This window comes from Phalangium opilio, unplaced genomic scaffold (assembly GCF_054372755.1).
Source record: "Phalangium opilio isolate 3A_F unplaced genomic scaffold, DU_Popi_V2 ptg000240l_1, whole genome shotgun sequence".
NCBI lineage: Eukaryota > Metazoa > Arthropoda > Arachnida > Opiliones > Phalangiidae > Phalangium > Phalangium opilio.
The window spans coordinates 719,341-732,333 of record NW_028324224.1 but is presented as its reverse complement, the minus strand read 5'-3'; positions in this window follow the sequence as shown (position 1 = coordinate 732,333).

Below are 12,993 nucleotides of genomic sequence, written 5' to 3'. Positions count from 1 at the left end.
CTGTATTTTATAGCAAATTTATTCCAGATAACTTCTTTTCTCCTCATAACTTCTATAAGATTTTCCTTCTTTTCAAGTTTTTTCAATCGTTTATCGGCCTTTAAAGCCTTTTCATTTTGTTTGCGTTGATTTAAGGAAGGCGTCTCATTTTCATAAAAAGAATTAGCAGTTAACTCCGCCAATAATTTGTTGCCTTCGCGAAATTATCGTCTGGTTGGACTTAAAATACCGTTTCAGCTTGCTCAAATATCTACGGAGATAGATTGATAGAAGCTGACAGCGTCAATCAGCTTCAGCTCTCGGCATATTCTACCTTACAGTCGACGTCACTCGGAGAGGTAAAAACAAATTATTTACCTCTTATATCGTAAGAACCTCTTTTCTTTATTCCGCAATATAGTATCAACAACTTTTTATATGAAAACACAAACTGGATTAACTACTCGTACAGCATCAAACTAATCTATAACCGAACTGGTCTCCGCGAATACCCCGGTAGCAACTGCCTCGTTCTATAGGCTCTCTCTCCTATATATAGTGGGAGAGTCGTCACACAATCGAGCAGATGACGTCACAATCGTCGTCTGCTCGATTGTCTGCTTACAAAGTTGGTGCGACTGTCGTCGAAGAAAATTTCTTCTCATATTTATATATATATAATTATTGTATACAAATATACTAAAATGAATTGAAATTTAATCTCAAGTTGTGTACAAACATCTCTTATTTTCTAAGAATGTCTATAAATGTGGTAGAATTACAGTTTTAAATTAGCAGCTGGATTTCTACTTTTCTATCACTTTTGCAGACCTGTGACATGTCTATAAAAATGGTCAAATTACAGTTCTAAATTAGCAGTTGCATTTCTACTTTTCCATCACTTTTGCAGACCTGTAACATGTCTATTAAAACGGTCAAATTACAGTTCTAAATTAGCAGCTGGATTTCTACTTTTCCATCACTTTTGCAGACCTGTAACATATCTATAAAAACGGTCAAATTACAGTTTTAAACTAACAGCTGGTATTTCTACTTTTGCATAGCGTTTGCAGAATTGCGCTACATATTTCTGCCAGGCTAGACAGTTAACGGTTAACAAACAGAAAATGTAGAAACGGCAGTCAATTTGCAGTTCTAGAATTGCTGTGAAATTTTCCCGTTTTTTGAGCTGCAGAAATGTAGCCTTAATGGTTACAGCGTGGTAGCGATAAAAAAGCGCGTATGCAGATGAATTACAGCTTAAAATTTTTGTACGGGAAGTCAACTTCGAGCGCTCCATAAATTTTTATCTGCTTCTGTTAGGCATTAAAATTACTGCTTTTATTTTCCTAAACTTTGAATAAACAATTGGTTAGGCCTAAAAAGGCATCTTAAAAAAGCTTTACTCATTCATCTCAATAAGATCTTTTGATCTAATACTGTCACGTCTCGATCCTAAAAATATTTAAACCACCATAAAAGATAGAAAATTGAAACATTTTTGGTCATAAAAGGGCCAGTATTGTATATACAGTTATCAAAAGTTTATCAGATATATTTCAATAAGTATGACACTGCCTATACTTCGTAATGCTAGAGACTTACTGAGAGCTAGTTCGAGAATGACTCGAGAATTGAATACGCTCGGTTTTGCAGTCCAACTTCACCGATTAAGACAAGATCTACTATCACCATGGCGCTCGAAATGTGAAGGAAATTGCGAACCAAAGTACTTTAGCGCTATCATAGCAGTTTTCCTGGTTGCGAATAGACGTAAAACAAGCCTGTCGGGACCCTTCCCTTCAGTTGTTATCGGTTTTTAGCTACAAGTTTTAAAGACTTTTTCGATTATGTTCTGTGAGTGTGTATGTTGTGGATGTTAGATAGACGAAAAGACCTTTTTAGCTAGATGTGGTAAGAACTTGTACATGTACCTAAACAGTTGGACCATCTCAGATATTACTTTAGCAAGTCAGAAAAGCGTGTATTCAGATGAATTACAGCTTAATATTTTTGTAAGGGATGAGTACAAGTTGGGAATCCAAAATAAACCTCTCCAAGTCGAGACGCAATTTAGAGGCTATTTTTAAATATTAAAAAAATATAATTGATATTTATTAATTTAATCGTCATTAATTTACCTTAATTCTAGTTAAATCGTTTTAAGGAACTTTATTCCTAAAATAATTTTAAACATAGCTATTGTTGACGTTTGAACTCAAGCGTAAGCCTCTTTATAATTTTTTGGAAATTTAGGGTATATAAGGCGACTGATTCACAATAATTGATAGGAAAACCCGCAATGACCCTGCAAAGCATCTGAAACGCGCCTGCAATGATCCTGCAAAGAATCTGAAATGCACCTGCAATTATCCTACAAAGTATCTGAAATGCACCTGCAATGATCCTGCGAAGTATCTGAAACGCATCTGATATTATTCCACAAAGTATCTTAATCGCACCTGCAATGATCCTACAAAGAATCTGAAACGCGGCTGCAATGACCCTGCAAAGTATCTGAAACCTACCTGCAATTATCCTACAGAGTATCTGAAATGCTCCTGCAATGATCCTGCGAAGTATCTGAAACGCGGCTGCAATGATCCTACAAAGTATCTGAAACGCACCTGCAATTATCCTACAAAGTATATGAAAAGAGCCTGCAATGATCCTGCAAAGAATCTGAAACGCGCCTGCAATTATCCTACAGAGTATCTGAAATGCACCTGCAATGATCCTACGAAGTATCTGAAACGCGGCTGCAATGATCCTACAAAGTATCTGAAACGTACCTGCAATTATCCTACAAAGTATCCGAAATACGCCTGCAATGATCGTAAAAAGTATCTGAAACGCGCCTGCAATGATCCTGAAAAGTATATGAAAAGCGCCTGCAATTATCCTACAAAGTATATGAAATGCTCCTGCAATTATCCTAAAAAATATCTGACAAGTACCTGCAATTATCCTACAAAGTATCTGAAACGCGCCTGTAATTATCCTACAAAGTATCCGAAATACGCCTGCAATGATCCTAAAAATTATCTGAAAAGCACCTGCAATGATCCTGCGAAGTATCTGAAACGCGGCTGCAATGATCCTACAAAGTATCTGAAACGCACCTGCAATTATCCTACAAAGTATATGAAAAGCACCTGCAATTATCGTAAAAATTAAAGTATCTGAAACGCGCCTGTAATGGTCCTTAAAAGTATCTGAAACGCAGCTGCAATGACCCTGCAAAGTATCTGAAACGCGCCTGCAATTATCCTAAAAAGTATCTGAAACGCATCTGCAATTATCCTACAAAGAATATGAAACGCACCTACAATGATCCTGCAAAGTATCTGAAACACACCTGCAATTATCCGACAAAGAATCGGAAATGCACCTGCTATTATCCTACAAAGTATCTGAAACGCGCCTGCAATTATCCTACAAAGTATCTGAAACGCGCCTGCAATTATCCTAAAAAGCATCTGAAAAGCACCTGCAATTATCGTACAAATTAAAGTATCTGAAACGCGCCTGTAATGGTGCTTAAAAGTATCTGAAACGCGGCTGCAATGATCCTGCAAAGTATTTGAAACGCGGCTGCAATTATCCTACAAAGTATCTGAAACGCAGCTGCAAAGACCCTGCAAAGTATCTGAAACGCGCCTGCAAAGACCCTGCAAAGTATCTGAAACGCGCCTGCAATGATCCTACAAAGTATCTGAAACGCGCCTGCAATTATCCTACAAAATATCTGAAACGCGCCTGCAATTATCCTAAAAAGTATCTGAAAAGCACCTGCAATTATCGTAAAAATTAAAGTATCTGAAACGCGCCTGTAATGGTCCTTAAAAGTATCTGAAACGCAGCTGCAATGACCCTGCAAAGTATCTGAAACGCGCCTGCAATTATCCTACAAAGTATCTGAAACGCATCTGCAATTATCCTACAAAGAATATGAAACGCACCTACAATGATCCTGCAAAGTATCTGAAACACACCTGCAATTATCCGACAAAGAATCGGAAATGCACCTGCTATTATCCTACAAAGTATCTGAAACGCGCCTGCAATGATCCTACAAAGTATCTGAAACGCGCCTGCAATTATCCTACAAAATATCTGAAACGCGCCTGCAATTATCCTAAAAAGTATCTGAAAAGCACCTGCAATTATCGTAAAAATTAAAGTATCTGAAACGCGCCTGTAATGGTCCTTAAAAGTATCTGAAACGCAGCTGCAATGACCCTGCAAAGTATCTGAAACGCGCCTGCAATTATCCTAAAAAGTATCTGAAACGCATCTGCAATTATCCTACAAAGAATATGAAACGCACCTACAATGATCCTGCAAAGTATCTGAAACACACCTGCAATTATCCGACAAAGAATCGGAAATGCACCTGCTATTATCCTACAAAGTATCTGAAACGCGCCTGCAATGATCCAAAAAAGTATCTGAAACGCGCCTGCAATTTTCCTACAAAGTATCTGAAACGTACCTGCAATTATCCTACAAAGTATCCGAAATACGCCTGCAATGATCGTAAAAAGTATCTGAAACGCGCCTGCAATGATCCTGAAAAGTATATGAAAAGCGCCTGCAATTATCCTACAAAGTATATGAAATGCTCCTGCAATGATCCTAAAAATTATCTGAAAAGCACCTGCAATGATCCTGCGAAGTATCTGAAACGCGGCTGCAATGATCCTACAAAGTATCTGAAACGCACCTGCAATTATCCTACAAAGTATATGAAAAGAGCCTGCAATGATCCTGCAAAGAATCTGAAACGCGCCTGCAATTATCCTACAGAGTATCTGAAATGCACCTGCAATGATCCTACGAAGTATCTGAAACGCGGCTGCAATGGTCCTACAAAGTATCTGAAACGCACCTGCAATTATCCTACAAAGTATCCGAAATACGCCTGCAATGATCGTAAAAAGTATCTGAAACGCGCCTGCAATGATCCTGAAAAGTATATGAAAAGCGCCTGCAATTATCCTACAAAGTATATGAAATGCTCCTGCAATTATCCTAAAAATATCTGACAAGTACCTGCAATTATCCTACAAAGTATCTGAAACGCGCCTGTAATTATCCTACAAAGTATCCGAAATACGCCTGCAATGATCCTAAAAATTATCTGAAAAGCACCTGCAATGATCCCACAAGGCATCTGAAACGCGCCAATAATGATCCTGAAAAGTATCTGAAACGCGACTGCAATTTGCCTACAAAGTATATGAAAAGCTCCTGCAATTATCCTAAAAAGTACCTGAAACGCGCCTGCAATGATCCTGAAAAGTACCTGAAACACACCTGCAATTTTCCTACAAAGTATATGAAACACGCCTGCAATTTTCCTACAAAGTATATGAAACGCTCCTGAAATTATCCTGAAAAGAATCTAAAATGCGCCTGCAATTATCCTAAAAATTATCTGAAAATCAACTGCAATTATCCTACAAAGTATCTGAAACGCGCCTGTAATTATCCTACAAAGTATCTGAAACGCGCCTGCAATTATCCTACAAAGTATCTGAAACGCGCCTGCAATTATCCTAAAAAGCATCTGAAAAGCACCTGCAATTATCGTACAAATTAAAGTATCTGAAACGCGCCTGTAATGGTGCTTAAAAGTATCAGAAACGCGGCTGCAATGATCCTGCAAAGTATTTGAAACGCGGCTGCAATTATCCTACAAAGTATCTGAAACGCGCCTGCAAAGACCCTGCAAAGTATCTGAAACGCGCCTGCAATGATCCTACAAAGTATCTGAAACGCGCCTGCAATTATCCTACAAAATATCTGAAACGCGCCTGCAATTATCCTAAAAAGTATCTGAAAAGCACCTGCAATTATCGTAAAAATTAAAGTATCTGAAACGCGCCTGTAATGGTCCTTAAAAGTATCTGAAACGCAGCTGCAATGACCCTGCAAAGTATCTGAAACGCGCCTGCAATTATCCTACAAAGTATCTGAAACGCATCTGCAATTATCCTACAAAGAATATGAAACGCACCTACAATGATCCTGCAAAGTATCTGAAACACACCTGCAATTATCCGACAAAGAATCGGAAATGCACCTGCTATTATCCTACAAAGTATCTGAAACGCGCCTGCAATGATCCTACAAAGTATCTGAAACGCGCCTGCAATTATCCTACAAAATATCTGAAACGCGCCTGCAATTATCCTAAAAAGTATCTGAAAAGCACCTGCAATTATCGTAAAAATTAAAGTATCTTAAACGCGCCTGTAATGGTCCTTAAAAGTATCTGAAACGCAGCTGCAATGACCCTGCAAAGTATCTGAAACGCGCCTGCAATTATCCTACAAAGTATCTGAAACGCATCTGCAATTATCCTACAAAGAATATGAAACGCACCTACAATGATCCTGCAAAGTATCTGAAACACACCTGCAATTATCCGACAAAGAATCGGAAATGCACCTGCTATTATCCTACAAAGTATCTGAAACGCGCCTGCAATGATCCAAAAAAGTATCTGAAACGCGCCTGCAATTTTCCTACAAAGTATATGAAACGCGCCTGCAATTATCCTAAAAAGTATCCGAAACCCGCCTGCCATTATCCCACAAACTTAGCAATTTCTGACTGTAACATGCATACAATATATCTGGAAGGTACAGTACCTGTAATGAGCCTACAAATATCCTAATTTCTTACGGTAGTTACTATTTCCCTTCTGTTTTCTAGCTGTAAGGTAGCTATTTTATGACTCTAGAGCAGCTAAATTTTGTATACTGCTGTACTGATTTTTCCAACGGAAGATATTTTTTCTGCATTGCTCTCTGGAATGCATCTTAATTTTGTCTGAAATTGAACATTTTTCAGGTTTATTCCAGTATTTTTCCAGAATATTCTAGTTTATTTGCAATATATTGCAGATTCTAAAAAATGTAAATAACAGCAAAATGCAGCCGTAAATTTTTGTACGGGTGGAGCTTTGGAGAGTATAGGAGAAAATTTTTTATCGCAGTATTCACGATGATTTTTCCAAAGAGACTCAAAACGTTGCCTACGCCATATCAAGGCCTGAGTGCGCTCTTCTGGCTAGGGGGGACTTTTATGGAACGCGACACCTTGTTTTTTGCTCTTTTCTTTTCGCAGACGGCGCTCGTAGCAGTCCCATTTTAAGGGATCTTCCATTTATTTGAAATTGGAGGGAGCGTGCATAAATATGATGGGCCAATTTTTTTAATAAAAAATTACTATTTTCCAGCATTTCAATGCTATTAATAATGCGTAATTATTCTAATATTTATAATATATTTTTATTATTATTAGAAAGATTTATAATAATGATAATTATTATTTTTATAACGGTAATTGAAACTATTCATTGTTATGTCATTTTTTATGATACTAAACAAGCATGTTGAAAGTTTTTCATTTAAGAAGTAAACTTGTTGCAATTACCATTTAATTATTTATTCACACTTAAAATCTTTCGAGATAGTGAATAAATAAATTAGTGTTTTTCTGATTGTAAGAAGATCGTAAGTGTCGCGAGCATGATTGTGTAACAATGGCCTTAAATATTTTTCATATATAATCATTCATTTCAATAAATAAATAAATAAATTAAAATGTCCCAAACTCTCATTCCCAATCGACGCCGAAAGCTGCCGAAACCGCTGCCGCGTACACGCACGTACCCAATCCCGATCCGTTCTCCCTTTAAGCCCGCCGTTGCCCAGTAGCTACTCGCCCGTCTCGTTCCTTTTCTCGCCTTTTCTAGCGCGGGAAAATAAGTATTTCAAATAATATGACGTCACACAGGTCCTGCTACAAGCGCTCCTGGTGGGAAAAAACGGCGACTTAAATTGCCAATTTTTCAATGGAAATTGGGTGCCGTACTCGGGCCTTGATATAGCGTAGGCAACGCTCAAAATCGTCAAATTGCATATTAATTTGCAACGTCATTTTGACGTTTAATCACGCCAAACTTTACGGAAAAACGTGTATTTCCTCAGAGTCAGAGTCAAGAGTCGACTACTACCAATTTCAAAAATCACTATATGGGCTGGTTTCTACATTATTGGCTTTCACGTATACAAGAATAGTCAAAGTAACACTTTCGTGCTACTTTAGAAATTGTAAATGGGGTCACAGACAGGGTCTAATACGGGGTTTAGTCAGGGGAGAGTTGTTAATTTTTCCGTGTTACTTGGCGGAATTAGCCAAGTTTGATTTTATAAGTGAAATATGTTAAAAACATGATAAGCTATCGATTTAGACTTGTCTTCAAAATTTCATCAGCTGAAATTTATTAGTTTTAACTCTTTCACTTAAACGAAAAATGCACTTTTTTGTTGCTGGAACTTTGTGAATTCAACAGCTCAGTGTTTAAGTTTGGATATTTTTCACCATTTTTTATTTTGCACACAATACGAACAATTTTCCACGCCTATCTTAAAATTGTATTTCAGCTAATCAAACAACTAACATGATACATTATACATTAACTAAACTGAAATTAAGTGAATAACTATCTCATTAAATGTTTAATAATCCAAAGAATGAAAAAATAGTTCAAAAACACCAAAAATGCTTAATAATACCCCCGAGTAAAATCCCTTAAAATCTCGAGTAAATTCTTTCTATTCCGTGGGGTTTTGGGATTCACAAAAACGAAACAAATATAAATATTTCAAGGACTTCGGATCTCAAACCAACATTAAAGTCAAAGGTGATCTCCAAACTCTTAAGGAAGGGAGAAGCCTAATCTCAAGACTATTGGTTGTTGCAAAGGCAAGACCAGATCTGGCCGCGAAAGACGCCATTGGGGAATACGAGTTTCAGGTGTCACCTCTATCACTTCTCAATCCCGACGGCACTATGCACATGCTAGCTAATAAACACGAACTTATAACGGAAATTTTAAAGCTGCCACTACCAGTAGTCCTAAACATCTATGGCCGTACACTTCCTGAAAGAAAGGTCCTCATTATTGATGCTATGTGCGTATCGTGCAATCCTTCCAAAGCTCTAAGGATATTATCTCGGCATAAGAACTCTCAGATAAATTTTTACAAAAAGTTTAGCGCATGGGTTTTATGTACGACGAAATAAGGGTACTGTTTGATCAATACGTTGTGGCTTCTTTGAAAGATGCAACACGTTCTAAGATAATTGGTAAAAATACAGCCGTCCACTACCACGTAAACGACGCAGCCAAATTTCATAACGTGAAAAAATTTCTTCTCCATTCTGAAACGAAGTCCGAATTGACTTGTTGTCTTTCAGATAAATTATTGTCTTATTTTAAAGACAGTGAGACGATCTTAGTAGTTTCTCATCATAATCTGATTTCGGCGAATCGTCCATTGAAGATGTTTTTGCAAGCCAAGAGATGAGACACGGTCGTCATTCATTGGAAGAAGCAGATCAACAAATTATTCTTCACGCCCAAGACGTTGCGAGAACAAGTCCCAGAGGCACTCAACTGGATGTATATTCGCTAGACACTGATGTACTAGTGTTACTCACAGGATTTTACAAAGATATACCAACAAGTGCAACGATAATCCGAAACAAAGAAAGGTACGTCTGCCTTCTCTACAAAACGAATGCAGATTGCAGATCATTACTTTGAGTCTTTGAAAGACCTTCGTTGGGATATGTTTGCCAAATCCGGAAAGGAAGGAAGGCAACTTCCTCCAACAATGCAACAATGGTTACCTTGATACCACACATTAAGAGAGCTTATTTACTAAGCTTAGTGGTTAAAAAATCTAACACAACAACGCCAAACTTTCCCAAACCAACGGAGTGGTGTACGTTGCCTACAGCACCAGAAGCTCTTTTAGCTTTGTGAAAATGTTCTTGCAAGAAAGACTGTCATGGTAGATGTGGTTGCTTCAAGAACAATTTGAACAGTACTGACCTTTGTAGTTGCAACGAATCATGTCATAACAGAAAAATTATTCAAAATATCGAAGATGAGACTTTTAATAATTTGAACTTTTTATGAGTTGCATATTGTATTTTATATCGAAGATGAGACTTTTAATAATTTGAACTTTTTATGAGTTGCATATTGTATTTTACCTGATTTAAACTGTTTTAAAAATTCACTTTCAAGCATAAATAACCAAAAATATTGCATTAAATATGTTAAATATACTTTACTTGGTTGAATTTAGTTTTTTAAATATAATGTATTAAGTTGCTTAGATTTTGTGGAAGATAGGTAAGTAGTGTTAAGCGTATGGGAAGCGTAGCGAAGTTAAAAGCTATAAGTCTAAGAATCACAAAGTTCCAGCAACAAAAAGTGAATTTTTCGTTTAATTGAAAGAGTTAAAACTAATTAATTTGAGCTGATAAAATTTTGAAGACAAGTATGAATCGATAGTTTTTGATGTGTTTAATCTATTTCACTTATAAAATCAAACTTGGCTAATTTTGCCAAGTAAAATACAAGTGTTTCCTGACTAGTTCGGTGTTTTTAAAACTTAACTTCAATGTTTCCAGGCAGGGAGAAATGAGTTGGATGACTTAATTTAGCAAAGCGCCCATCCGAATTTTTTCTTATATTGCCCATATAACAACAATTAAATCTATGTCCGTCAAGGTGCTTACACGAAATCCTTTCAAAATAATTAATTTCATGAGAAAATGTTTTCGGAAAATGTAATTGTTCTTGAAAAAGCGTAGATATGTCATTTTTTCAATTAATTTAGAGGGACTAGATCGATTAAGAGTAAAATCAGTTGATTGAATTTAATATTTATTAAGTATTAAATGGATAAAAATAACTAAAAACAAGTTGGGAAAGCCAAAATATTACCTCTCCGAGTGGAGATGACTATCACTACCCCTTAAACAACCTAAATATATGCATCTATCGCTTTTTTAATTCTTTGCAAGTGCTGGAATACAATTTTAAAATAGTCAATTGTTCAAGCCTTTTCAATATCTCTCAATTGCTGTGGAAACTCTACTCTCTCGCTATACCTCAACCGTATTCTTAGTCTACCAGTATAATTTGTAACATTTGTCCATATCAAAGCTGAATCATACCTCGCCACACAAAAAGCAAATGTCTCCAAAACATGGAAGCCACAACCCAATCACACATAAGCTAGGCTCCCACTTAACCAAAATAATTATTAAACAGTTAAATACTCACAAAGATTGGAAAAATCAATCTCCTTCAGTAATACGTAGCGCTTAAATATTATATTTTCCGAACAAAATTAATCGAGCAAATTTAACTTCTGCCTTTGAAATTCTATCATCAAAGAGTGATTCAACTGTTTAAAAAAGGTTTTTTTCGCAAACAGGGCGCTATCATATCAACCGCAATTCCGTCATATTTAAAAAATATACATTGCCAACACTTTTTTAGACACAATAGTGGAAGTTTTAGCCTAATTAAAACATGTACAAGTTGGGAAAACCAAAATATTACCTCTCCGAGTCAAGAGGTCTACTACTACAAACTTATTTACCTAGATATGGAATTATTTCACTTTTTTGAAGTAAAAATTTACGAAATATTGAAGCAGTATTCCAAACATAGCGAATGTACAGTAAAGCAGACGACAATGCGCACCATAAAGAGAACAATAAGTCTGTAGCTACTACCCGTTTACCACTAGCCCTTTTACTATTCTAATTGCTACCATGATCTTTTCTTCCATTATAAAATCTTAACCTAATTATTTAAGAGTGTACTTAACTTTCGGCTCACTCTGAACCGTTGATGTCTCTTCATTTCAGACACGAAAATCAAAGCCAAAAGTTTACTTCACCTCAGGCCTCAATTATTTACTCTTTGTTTCACTAAGCCTATTACGGATAATACTTGTTATACCCGCCGGAGTCTAAGTCTTAGTTTTCTTCATGAAATCACTAAGTCAAGGATTATTCTATATACAGATGTAGTATAGCTTAAGCAATATATAAACAGCCATTTCAAATAACAATATTAAAAAAAATCTTTTCAATATCAAAATGAAACAGAGCTTTAAAGCTACAGAAGTACTAAATGCATCATAATTACGAAAAATACTTCCACTTGTTCACTTTATATTATGGAAAATGGGAATATTAAGGTTCTGTATGATTTCTTAACACATCAACACAAGGCTAACTGCTAACGCGTCGCACTAGTGTAACAATGGACGGACACACACAGACAAAAACATAGACTGCTTTTTATCTCTTTCCGTATTAATTTTGAGTTGAGAAACAAGATTATCTTAAATATTAAATTAAATATAATTAATATTAAATATTTTCTTCGTCAGTTGTTTGCCTTATTGAGCGTTACATCGTTTTGATAAAGAACAATTAAACATTCTTGAGAGACTTGACTAATATTGGCGTTTGAAATGAAGCATACGCCGGTTGCTTCGCCTTGCTCAAATAGGTAGTATATAAAGGTGTCGAACTACAGATAAAAGCAAGAACAACCGCAATTGCGAAAACCTTTGGTGGACAACCCACCCTAGGGAGGCTAGACGTTTCTCGTAACCCTAGCTGATCGCCGCGAATATCTTAAACCAAACGATGACGATGGAGTTAGAAGCCAATGAGACAGATTGGTGTCTATGTGGAATAGACGGAAGTCCAGTAGATGAAGGTGTTTAGAAGCCAGTATGTACAGACTGGTGTCCAAGTGGGATGGACGAAGACCAGAAGATGGTGGTGATTAGAAGCCAGTATGTACAGACTGGTGTCCAAGTGGAATGGACGAAGACCAGAAGATGGTGGTGATTAGAAGTCTGTATGTACAGACCGGTGTCCAAGTGGAATGGACGAAGACCAGAAGATTGTGGTGATAAGAAGCTAGTATGTACAGACCGGTGTCCAAGTGGAATGGACGAGGACCAGAAGATAATGGTGATTAGAAGCCAGTATGTACAGTTTGGTGTCCTTGTGGAATGGACAAAGACCAGAAGATGGTGGTGTGAGAACTCAAGTAGAGGAGCTATTTCCGTGACTGTGAATGCAGTTCGGAAATGGCGAACACGTTTG